Raw genomic sequence first — 13,236 nt, 5'->3', positions numbered from 1 at the left:
GAAACTAGTGAGAGCATTGGTTTGCATATTGAGGCAAATCTTTAATTATTGTTAGAAAAGATGCTTAAAGAGAAGGAAATCGATATAAATTAGCCAAAATGTTTGAGAAGTCTTCAAATTAAAATGACGGATAAATATTAAGTGTTATTGTTACAAAACATAAGTGTTTTGTAGCTTTTAATGTGTAATTATTCTAATATCATTTAAGAATCAGTGTCATAAATTACATGTATTTTAAACTGTGAAATTTTATTAGATTTTGATTTTAATAGGGCTTTTTTAACAAATATTGTTAAAAAATAATAATAGTGGCCATGTAAATCCATAATGACTAAGGTTACCTATTTACCTAATTTAATTATTTATAACTAACTGCTTACCCTTAAAAATTATCTCTACATATTAAAGCGAATTATTTCCTTTCATTAATATTCACTGTGGTTACAAGATAAAACACAGAAATGCATAAATTCAAGTAAAACTTATTCTTTGCATCTAGTAAGACTTAAAATAATACAAAATAAATTATTACCTCTGGTGCTTGAATGGCTTATTGGAACCTGAAAGTATATTAACTGTGTTACAATCCCTGGAATTCTGCACAAAGCTATGACACTAACTGCATCAAACAGAGTCTAAATAACTTTCAACACTTGCTAACCGTGCCTACACCAGGTCTTTCGAGTTTGTTCTAATTAGCAGGTCTCTCTTTAGACAAGCAGTAGCGGTGATAACATTCAGTCTTTTGTTATGAATCATGCTGATTATGATCTTTCTTCTCATTTTAACTTATGCCGTTTGACATAAAATCTACCTGCTATTTACTAAACCTCTAGACCAGCAGTTCTCAACCTTTTGACTAATGTGTACCATCTAAACAAAAATTGAAAACCTTTAGTACCACCACTACAAAGTACTACTACCACCACCAATCTTGAACAAAGCTCAGATCGCATAAATTTACGAGTGTTAGAGAAAAAAACTCAATTAGGATGTTGGGATTTTAATTTTTGAAATAAATAGTTAAAAATACTTTTCTTCTTTGTGTACCACCTATTTTTTTTCTTGCATACCACCGGTTGAGAACCTTTGATCTAGACTTATCAAGTATGTGACAAAATAACACATAAAAAAATCAACATACAGCTAACTATTAGTAAAACGTAAATGTCACTTATCATCTTTCAAATATGTCCAACCTATTATAAGTGTAAAATATTTAATGCTACTTGATAAACTGCATGAACTTTATTTTATTCTTAAACTTATTAATAATTATGTTAATTCATGTTTAGTAATAATGCATACTACTTGGGGATCTATTTTATTTTTAGGATGGTATTACAAAAGTGAAATTCAGGCATAGAATAATATTTTTAATTGAATTTATTCAGTTCCCATTTGCTCATAGGTCCTTAATTTTTTTCATTAATGGTCCCTAAAAGTGCTTATTTTCCATGTGCAGAAATGTGTACGAACCCTGAGTATACTTAATTTCAGAAAAAATTTTCTAGCATTGAAAAAATATTAAATTATCTATTACCTTTAAATTTCTAAAGCAATATTAGAAATTTGTGCCAAATGAATCACTGAATCTCAAACCCTAAGTAATGTATTTACTCACTTATTTCTTCCTAGCTTTCTTTTTATCACAGGCTTCTGAAATTTTTAAAATTATTTACCTAATTTTCACCTTCCTTCAGTCTTTCATACAGTGAGTTTCCCTTAAATTTTAAAACATTCATTCATGTAGGTGTCGTTTTCATCTTAATAACTAATTTGCCTTGGATTTTGGGTGCATGGGCTCTGATTAATAAAAGAATAACAGTGAACAGCTTCAAGAAAAATGGGGCTATCTAATGCTGTTCGTGCAGTATTCCCTTTTTTTTTTTTTTTTAATAATAATAATAATATATATATATATATATATATATATACTAATTTTATCATCTGAAATGGAGAGGGGAAAATTAGGAAAAAATTTTAACTTCCAAAGAAAATTGTAAAGTAAGAATATAAATGCAAAGTAATCATGGATAAGCTACTAGTAACTATCATAATTTTATTTCTTTAAAAAAAACTTGCATTTCAATAAGAATCCACATAATTACAACATTTAATAAGTTATCTCATTTCTACTTCTCTATAACTCTGATTTCTCCCATTCTTGCTGTCATCTTTGCTACTCATTAGGCCTCAAATCTTATATAAATAATTAGAGAATTTGACTATGCAGCTGATGTGGCAAAATTGCAGAGTGAGTATCGATTGGTGAAAATTGCAGAGTGAGTATCGATTGGTGCTTGCTCACTTTAAGGGTAATTTTTTGTATTAGGCTGGCATAAAATCCAACACTTAGATATGACAAGGTTCAGCATGGCCTTTGCAGGTAATAAGCAAAAGTTTGTCTTTCTTAGCATGACAAAAACAATGAGTATGTGGACGAATCCATTTTAAAAGTTTGAAAAATTATTGCATGTGGTAAGACAGACTGAATGGTGATGACTTGCATGCTTCAGAAGATGACACAAACTGCAATTTTAGAAGTAGTAAATGCTTTGAGATGTAGGGAATAGCCCTGGACAATAATAGCAGTGGATGAAATTAAAAGCAGAGGGAAGCAGGAATGAAATTATCTTATTAGGTACTGAAATGCTAATATTACAAATGCATTAAAGTAGGTTTCTTTTAAATAAATAATTAGTTACAAAATCCTTAAATATGTTTTATTTGGTATATTCTTACTGTAATCACGTCTTTCAAAATTAAATTGATAGAACAATTTTCCTCTCTCGATTTTCTTACTATAAAATTAATAAAAAAAAGGGAAAAAATTCTGTGAGTAAACATGGTAATACCTCTATCTCCCCACATATATAAACATGTATCTTCATGAAAAAAATCTAAGGAAAACAAATGACATTTATCTTTAAAAAATTATTTCAGTAAACAGGATGAGAATTAAGTTTATTTTTAGACTTATGTTATATGAAATATACTTAATTGAAATAAATTAGAAAATTAAATTCAAATAAATTTTAAGCCAAATTATGTATTTAAATCACAGTAATTTAGTTGTAGTAATTAATATTAATAAAAAATAGCGTATTTCATTCAGAAAAGTATAAAAAATTTTCTAAAAAATTGCAAAAATTACCAACATTGGGGTTTATCTGATAATTTTCAAATTTATTCCTTCGTTTTGCATTTAGAATTATAATTTTAATTTTTCACAGAAATTTGTTTTCAGCTTAAAAAAAAAAAAAAAAAAAAAAAAAAAATTCACTTGTCCTAATAGATAGAGTACATTTTTGTTCTTTTTGAAATATTCCAGAATTTCTACTTTACCAAACAGAACATTTGAATTTATATATAAAATTAACATTACAAAGTTAAACTCAGATCAGAAACTGCATAAAATTTAACTAATAATTATTACCAGTGTTATGCAAAATACTATTAAATTAATTAATAAATTAAGAGTGATATTCCACATCTACAAAGTTTGTAAATTTTATGTTTAAATATTTTTTTAAATAAATATTTTTAAGAAAGGTCCCTTGGAATACTGGACATTCTGCAACTGCAAATTGCTTAAATTATAAATACACTTCAGGTCTTTCATACCGTTGCTTTTCTTTTTGCATTAGCAATAACAGAAGCAAGAAATATTACCTTCAGTTACTGTATAGGTATTTTCTCCCTCCTCCCATCATGCCTTTGTTATGTAATGATAGCACACTCGATGCGTATTCGAGAGGTCTAAAAATATCTAAAAATCAGACCCTTCTAATTTTCTTTTATTTAAAAGATATTTGCATTCTACATTAGTTATTACTAGCAAATCATTGGATAACTAAATGCCAAGCTGTAAGTAAACTAATGTAGCTTACAAATATGTAGAATTTTATATCTTGCATTAACTTAAAAGTACAGTTTTTTGCATATTTGTATAATTTGGTTTGCTGGAACATGGCAAAGCATGTAAAGCTAGTTGCCTAAAGGGACGCATGTACTTATGGAGGAATTTATAAGGAAAAGTGGCTTGAATTGACATTGTATTTATGTATGTTTATATTGTTAATTCTAAAATTAATGTTTTATTAAAAAATTATTATTATTAATTGATTTTTAATACTGACATTCACATACAGAATGGTTTAAAATTCCACATAGTCACAATTTGTTTTTTTAAAAGAAGTTACTTTATGATTTGCATGTTATATTATATGTTTAAAACATTATAAATATGCAATGGCAGTTACAGAGTTTAATAAAACTTGTAGTTTATAAAATATTAATGAAATGATATTCTGGGGAATAAAGTGCAATATGTTGTTTTTGTTCACAACTACCGTTACATTAATGGAGCGCTAGGCATAAATGGGTTAACGTATTGCTAGAAAAATATTTTAGGTCATTTTCACTTTTTCCCTGTTGATATTAATATACTAAAATATATAGAATAACGAAGTTGCCCCTAGGCAGGAAAACAAAACATTACGAAAATTATCATATGATAAATTTTTAATCAAATGTAATTACTTCATTTTGGAATTATAAAATTTTCATACGAAATTAATACGATATCACTGTTTCAATTAATTACTGCTGGTTGTATAAAAAATACTGGTTATAAATAAAATGGTCAATTGAAGGCTGAATTTATTGGATTCACAATCACAAATACTATTATTAAATCTATATTTAGAATAAGTATTTTGCACTATATTCAATGTAGATAGTGCATGTGCTTGCTAGATACTCGTTCTAGTACAAATCATCCTGCCGTTAGACCAAAGAATATTTATAGAACACATATTCTTTGGTTAAGTATAAAGAATAGAATACATATTATGAGCATCTTAAATAGAATACATATTATGGGTATTGATATGTACTAGTAGCAAGGGCTAAATGTTAAAATACTGGATCAATATATATAACAGTGTAAAGTGCATAAGAATTATCCATAAAATAAATAACAATACTTCAAACAGTAATTATGAAAGATTTACTTAACGCTCAGGAACGTTACAAACACACAGGCAGCCATGTATATATCTGCTACTATCTTTAAAGTAATTATTGTTGTTTTCTCCTGATTGGCTGAGATCCCCCCGCTCCGCTCTCCAATCGGTTACCTGATCCAAGTGTTCCAAACTGAAACCTTAGTCTTTGCCTGTAAGTGTACTCTTAAATCGTCTGCTTCCAACACAGTTATATTTCGGTCTGTGTACGTTTCAGGAAATTCTCATGTAACGTTTTAATTTCTGTAACTTTACAAAACTTTTGCCTGTAAAGAGCGACCCTTTTTTTTTTTTTTTTTTTTTTTTTTACAGTGTGCAATTTAAAAACTTTTTAAACAATTTGAGGGGGATATGAACACATAGAACAGTCATTTGTGTATGGGATAAAATTTCACCTGTTTTATAAAAATAGTTTTGTAAAAAAACAAGTTTCAAAACTACATAAATAGTTTAATTTTTGTGTTAATTTTGAATTATTGCTTTTAAATTAATTAATTAATTGGTAGTTATTATTTTACATTGAATGTTTAAAACTGATATCGTTTGTAATAAAACTCGAATGTGCTTGGAACGAAAATAATTTTAATAAGTTGTGAGTACTGTACTACGTAAAGATTTTTGTCGATATGGTCTATATGTGTGTGTAATGGAAATTATATATAATAGAAATTCTACAAGATTTTGTATACGAGATCTGCATTTTGCAAAATTTTATATTGATCAGTATTTTTCAGAATAATATCCATAGAAATGCATATTAATTAAGAATCTTTTTCCTAACTGAAATTTTATTTTTAGTTATGTACAAATATAAAAATTTTGTTTTTTCATTTGTGTACAGCTCCTCATTAGGATCTCCGATTTTAATATCGAATATCTTTATCAGTTTTGTTGTATGAGATTCAAGCATTTTTTTTTGTTTTATTCTGAAATTTTTCAAACAAGTATAGGAACTGGAGGGAGATATGAAAAGTAAAATTTCATAATTTTTACCAAATTGATGTCTTTCAACTTTAAATTGCAAAATATGAACACTTGCATCATTTTAAACAGTTTTGTAGTTGGAAGTATATGTGTACAACCCACACAAAAATAAAAGCCAGGTAAGGACTTTTCAGGGCACAGAGCATTAAACCGTTATGATACAGCTATTAATTATTATAAGAAATAATGGTTAGAAAATTGTATACTTAAATTATGCTTTCCAAAAACAGAGGTGCTAGATCATTAAGGCAGGGAAGAACGCTCGTGTTGTTTTCATTTGATGGTATATTAATGCTTATAATAGAAATTGTTTTGATTTATAAATAAAGAAAGATTTACTTATTCATGAAATTTGTTACATTGAAAAAATTTTTTAATAAATTTTACTTTTATGGTAGAAATCTGAATAATTTTTCTTTTACTACTACTGAGTTCAATAAATCAGTTTAATTTTAAAGTTAGAACAAGTATATTTTCCTTTATAGATTATATGAAACAATTCTTTTATAGAATGGTTTTTTTTTTTAAATTTCTTAATTACATTTCTTCCTCAGATAAGAGAATAAATTTTCGTGTGTGTTTAAAAGATCTTTGTGAAACGGAGAAAGCGAAATGTTTGCCATGCAGCCATTTTTATCCTAAGGAACGTATTCTTCAGTGGTTTAGAATGGTAAGTAAATGCCATCCTCGTTTAAAGATAAATGTATGTGGATATTGTTCATACATCTGCTTGCATATGCAATCTCATGTATTCAATGTATTTTGTCTCTGTTCTCCCATAATTTTTTTAACCATGCTTAAGTATATTTTATTTATTATTTTGTATAATTTAAATCTCAATTACAGAATGGTACTTGTCCCTTGTGCAGAAAATCTGCGGCAGCCTTCTGAAGCGGGAACTGAAACTGTTATGATGTTTCGAACAAGACTTGTATATATAAGAATTACTTCAGTTATTGGCCTTAACTTTTCCATGTAAATAAATTTTTTATATTTATCGAATACTTTGAAATTCTTTTATAACTGCATTCATTTAAACTTCGTTTCCCTTTCAGAAAGAAAGAAAAAAGTCCATATTAGACCTAAAACTGCAGTATCCAATAATGAAAAACAATAATGTGAAAAGTCTAAAATAAAGTTAAAAAGAAGTTGTGGTACATCAAGAAATCTGCTCAAAAGTGTTGCTGCAATTTCAAAGAGAACAACATCGTTAATAAACTGTTCTGGTGTAAAAATTTAAATGTATTGGGTTTTAATGAAAGTTTTCTGCCACCACAAATATCGACTGCACAGACAGTTCACGTTGGCGTACAGACACTTATGCCTGTAGTACAATTGCCAATAATGGGAAATATTTAGTAATTTTTGTTATTTCTACAGTTTTGCATAAAATTGCATTTCTTATCAAATTTATTGATTCATTTTGTATATTATTGCTTAAGCCACAGATAATTTAACAGACTCGCCTCTAACTCTCCTGTAAGTGTTGTATCAAATTAAAAAAACACTCCATGAATTCAGATCTGGGTATGCAAGGCCATTTTTCGTTCTATATAAAACTACCGGGCTTCCGTAGGAGTTGCTAATCGGAACAATTATTTTATTTGCCAGCATCTGTTTAATATGCTGTTCCAGGATTTCTTCCTTCACGTGGTCTTATCGCTAAGATCACACCTTAGACCGGACTGGGGGAGTGTTTCCTACATCTGTCTCGTGCTGCACGACCTGACAGAAGCCAGGTTTCTCATCGAATAATTTACAAAATTTTCTTACCAAATTTTTCATTTTCTTTTTCTCCTCTTCCTGAAGATGATTGAGGTCAACATCTGGCATGGCCCGCTCTTCTTCTTCAACAGTATCCATCTGGACCTGTAAAATAGAGTTCTTAAAATTAAATTTTGCACTTGCTGTGCATTAAAAGTCAACCTCCAAAATAACTGAAGTTAATAGGTCTTTCACTACCAGAAAATTAACTTTTCATATCTCATTCTTTGTTTGCATGTGCAGCCTTACTTTTCCAATGCAGACAACACTGTTTTCCTTAGGCAGCAATTTCCCTTTGTCTTGTAGTTTTAAACTATCGTAATGGCGAAAATTCCTTTTAAAGAAGTCTTGCTCCAAAAAGCTGCATTGCGCTGCAGTGTCCAGTAAGGCAGTAGTAGGGACGTTGTTCAATAAAATATGAATTTCCGGCAAGGAACAATTTTTGTATAACTACCATATTTAATTTAATTTCCAATGGGTTTTTTTTTTTTTTTTTTTTTTTTCCCCTGTTGTTCCAGGGGTTGACCTGGCCCTCTTCTCGGCTGCCCTGATCAGTTTAAATCCCTTGCTTCTGCAGCTTCTTACTGTGATCTCCAAATACTTTCGACTAACCCGTCTTCTTGTTATCTTCTTTTTCAGCTTTCCCCGCCTGCCAGTAAGAATTCTGCTTACTTTGAGGTTTCTGTTAAGGCGAAAACCTCGAATACTGGCGGAAGTTTTCTGAACATGTGTTTTCAGCAGCTCATTTACTTTGGAACTTCACAGCCAGCTGAAATAGGTTTTCCAAGGTCTGGCCATTTTTCTACCTCCGGGAAATCTTGAATCGACGGCAGCAGGCTAGGCAAAATCACTTTGATTAATTCCTTATCTGGCTTTTTTCCATACAATAAATTAAATATTTTAATTTTTCAAAGAATAAAGTCCATCAAAGCTTCGACGCTTGTCTGATATTTACTAACTAACTCTGCCTCCAACTTTGCTCGGTTCCCTTGAACGAGCAATACCCTTGAACCTGATACCCTTGAACCGATACCCTTGAACCAACTCAGGGCCTGGCATTTTAGGTTAGCTGTAGCAAATGTAACTTTCTGCAGCTGGTTTTTGGGATGTAAAGTAAAATGCTGATTCAGCTGCTCTAAGAAAGTCATCATGGAACATTGGCCATCGAATGTTATTGCTAGCTTCATAGCTGCTCACATGGTTTCTACGATGAAACATAATCCCTCCATTAAGTTTGCTGGTGACTGCAACATTTGGAAGGTCTTCATTTTCCAACGGCATGGTTCATCAAAAATGCTTAGGGCATCACTGTAGGTTTCCTTGCTTTTATCTATTAACTAAGTGTTGAAAAATCTAGTGAACTATTAAGTGAATAATTGCTCAAGTCTAAAAATAGAAACTTAAACTCAAGAAGGGTTAATTATCCTTTATTGCTCAAAATAAAATTGGTCCTTTTCTCAGGACGTACAACAAAGCCTTAGGCTTAACTCAAAAATGTAAGAAATAAGAACTTAGCTAATGTCTAACTAAAGAGATTTAGCCAAAGCTAACACAGTTTCTAAGTTGGCTTCTAATATTAAATTAGCTAGCGAAGCTATCAAGGGCACGTAATACGGGAGCATAGTAACAGCTTAGAGAGACGTAAGCAAACACACGCTATTCAGGAATTCTAATTCTCTCTCTCGAAGTCAGTGGAACATCGACTTAAATAGTACTCCTTGTAATTTGTATTTAACATGATTCTAAAAACTCAAGCTGAAGCTGCAAGAGACAGGAGATTAGCTTTAACTTAAAAATAACTGTTATAAAATTAGGATATACCTTGCAAGTGCTTAAATTTTGAAGACGTAAAAGCAGCATTTCTATCACTTAAAATTTTCTTTGGTATTTGAATTTGAAAAATTTGTCTTAAACAATTTGTATAAGAATCAGTAGTTACACTTTTGGAAACAAAAGTCCAAGTATACTGAATAGCATGGTCGATAATAATGTTAAGTTTTTAGTAGAGTTATAATAATTTAATCCACCAACAGTATCAATAGACAATATTTCAAAAGGTTCCTCAAGGGATGGTAAAAATTGTATTAACCCAATTCTTTTTTGTTACTTTTCTTATTAAACTGACATACTTCACAATGTTTACAGTAATTTCTAACATCTTGAACAGTTCCTGGTCAATAATTGAAGAGATAATAAATTTGACATTGAGGACACAATATCACCAAATTGTAAGTGAAACCTTTCGAGTAATTTAGTTCTGAGAGATATGGGTATTACAATTTTATATAATCCTTGTTTTTTAGTAATTAATACATCATTAATTTTCTTATACTTAGGATTAGAGACATTATCTAAATTTTGATGTTCTTTAATTTCTTCTAATGATAATAAATTAACCTGCAAACTTAAATGTTGACAAATAAGGTTTCTAGTTAACGTATCAGCTTCAACATTAGTAAAACCTTTTTTGTACTTAATATCAAAGTCATACATAGATCATTTCGAAGACCATCTGAATAACCTACCTGTAGGATGTTTAATATTATTAAGCCAAACTAAAGCAGCATGATCAGGATGTACAGTGAAATGATTATCATGTAAATAATAATAAAAATTATCTATGGCATCAATAATTGCTAAAAATTCTGATTCAGTAATTGCATAATTTTGTTCATAAGACCTTAATTTTCTAGAATGGGAAGCAATTGGATGTAGGTTAACATCTGGATCTTGTTCTAAAACTGCACCAGCAGCTTCTTTAGATGCATCTAAAAATACATGACAGGGATATTTTGGATTAAACAAAGCTAGACTGGGTCTTGAAATGAACACATCTTTTAATTTTTGAAAAGCTATTTGACAGTCGTTAGTCCACTTATAAGGAGTATCTTTTTTAAGTAAATTTGTTAAAGGAGCTCTAATTATTGCATAATTTTGAATAAATTTATGATATACTTTTCCCAAAAATCTTTGTAATTCTTTAACATTTTTAGGGGGGTTGTAATTTTTTAATAACCTCAATATTTGCATTACTGAGCTAATATTTTCCTGTTTGAACGTCATATCCTAGAAAATTTATTTTTTCTTTAGCAAAATTACACTTAGTTGTTTTAATTTTATATTCTGTTTTTCATATATATCAAACATTATTTTAAGATGTTCATCAAAATGTGCGGAAAACACTATAATGTCATCAAAATAATTTAAAGGAAATTGAATCTGACATTTGTTTAAAATTTGTCCAAGAGCTGTTTGAAAAACAGCTGAGGAAATTTTCCAACCAAAAGATAATCTAGTAAATTCATAAATAACAAAATTTGTAGTAAATGCCAATTTTTCAGTAACTTTATCATTTAATTTTATATGCTAATAACCTGATGTTAAGTCCAATGTGGAAAAAATGTTTGCATTTGTTAACTTATCTAACACAACATCAATTCTAGGAATAGGTTTACAGTCTGTTTTGGTAATTTGATCAAGTTTCAAATAACCAATACATAACCTGGATTATACTTGTTCATCTCTCATCATCAGTTAACAAAGCTAAAGTTACAGGTGCAGCATAAGGACTAAAAGATGGTTTTCATGATACTAGCAATGTAATAATTCATCTATTTATCTATTAATTTCACTATCTTTAGGGGCTCTATAGGATCGAGAGGCTATGGGTAATTCTGAAGTTAAGAATACTCATGGAGGTTCTATATTCATACAGCCACATCATATTTGTTTTTAGCAAATATATGATTATAGTTACTTAATAATTTTTGCTATTGATCAAATTCACTATTTTCAGCATAATTATAAAAATTTTTAGTACTTAACACTATTCTTACATACAAATTTAGTCTGAGAATGTTTATTTAATTGAATAACTTTACTTATCATGCATTTAAATTGATACACTTCATAATTATTTAAATTTAATTGCTATTTAAATAAGGAAACACAAGATAATGATAATAATAAATAAGGTAAATTAGAATTCACAACATAAAATACTATAGTATTACTAATTTTACCTATTTTGCATAGTAATTTAATTACTTTAGTTACAACAAGACCTGTGGATAATAAACATAATTTAGTATTAGGATTATTTTGAGTAAGTTCAATTTTTGCATCAATAGAATTTTAAATATTTTCAGATAGCACATTTACCTGAGACCCTGTGCCCAGAATTGTGAGGACTTCTTTTTAACTAATTTATACCTTAACTTTAAAATAATTTCACTTCTTTTTTTGGTTTGATTTGTTGACAATTTTGATTGTTTAGACTTAAAGAAGGAAATGATCTATGCAGATAAGACAGTTGACGTGGCTGGGAATTTCTCGATGTTTGTGGAACATTATACCTAGGATTGAAAAATGGTCTTAAAAACCTACATCTAAACTTGTAAAAACTTGGATGTATACTTGGTCTTGGAATTGCAAATTTTTGTTCTCCCAATGAAGCTGAGGTAGACAAACTTGAACTAAGAAACAATTTCCTAGCAGTGTTGATCTAATCTTGGATTGTGCTTACATTTTCTGCTGTTCAGGCAGACCCTGATTTAACATATTGATGATAATTTTGTTATCTAATTTTAGACTATGCCAATTTTAACTTTTGTCTATAATATTTGTCAATCTCAGTGAATTTGGAGTAAGTGCAGTTAATAAAGTCACTAAAAGTGATGGTTTCTGCACTAGCAAAATACATAAGAAATTTATTCCTTACTTCTTTCCATTCTAACTCAACATATTCTCTTAAATAAAATGCTAAGGGCTCGTCTTTTAAACGTTCAAAAAAACAGTAAGGCTTTATCTTTCGCGGCGACATTTTTAGAGTCACATTTCTTTTCAAACAATAAAAAGTATTTATTTATTGGAATGTCATGATTTGTTCCATCGAATATGGCTCACGGAAATTTATCCACACTGATTGTGTCAGTTTCAGTTTCTTCTTCATTTTCTTTTGAATGTGATCTTGTTTTCATTAGTAAATTTTACTTTTTTCTGAAAACTGAACATTGAAAAATTTGCAAAATAATTACCATTGAATTATAATTTTTCTGAAGAATTTACAGTACTAAACACAAAATTAAAGCACCAAACTTGAATATTCGCTGACACTTTTTTCACTATAAACACTGTTAGAATCTTTCAGAAGATGTGCACACTTTTCAGTATGCGCAGACACACAAAATCGATGTGAAAAGTAAACTCTGCAGCAAGGAGGCACAGTCTTCTGGAAGCAGAAGGGATGACAGAAAAGAGAGAGTTGCGACGCATTTAAGCTTTTATACAGCATTCCATTTCAGATCACATGGCAGTTTAATGTACAGGTGTTGGGTTCAAACTTCATCGATGAGTGCGCAACGCAGATTAGATGACGGATGTTTTTTTGATTAGTTACAAAAATTATTGCTCTGTTATTTTTGCCTTGCCACAGAGATTACTTTTCTAATTTTCATCC

At 29.5% G+C, this 13,236-nt stretch overlaps 1 long non-coding RNA gene across 3 annotated transcripts in view; it reads left to right on the top strand.

Annotated features, from left to right (window-relative positions):
* LOC146997894 (uncharacterized) overlaps nt 1-13,236 on the top strand; it is a 63,545-nt gene that overhangs the window by 29,419 nt on the left and 20,890 nt on the right. For 2 of the 3 annotated variants that reach the window (XR_015040111.1, XR_015040112.1), the window contains exons 4-5: nt 6,569-6,684; nt 6,861-6,989. This is a non-coding gene — a long non-coding RNA (uncharacterized LOC146997894). Of the gene's footprint in view, nt 1-6,568; nt 6,685-6,860; nt 6,990-7,069; nt 7,256-13,236 lie in introns of those variants that run through there. The other variant, XR_015040113.1, reaches the window with a different exon arrangement.

This window comes from Stegodyphus dumicola, chromosome 3, assembly GCF_044657685.1.
Source record: "Stegodyphus dumicola isolate Sdum_Otavi_A_Nest chromosome 3, ASM4465768v1".
Taxonomy (NCBI): domain Eukaryota; kingdom Metazoa; phylum Arthropoda; class Arachnida; order Araneae; family Eresidae; genus Stegodyphus; species Stegodyphus dumicola.
Note: the sequence above shows the minus strand (reverse complement) of the source record. Positions and strands in the feature narration are given on the sequence as shown.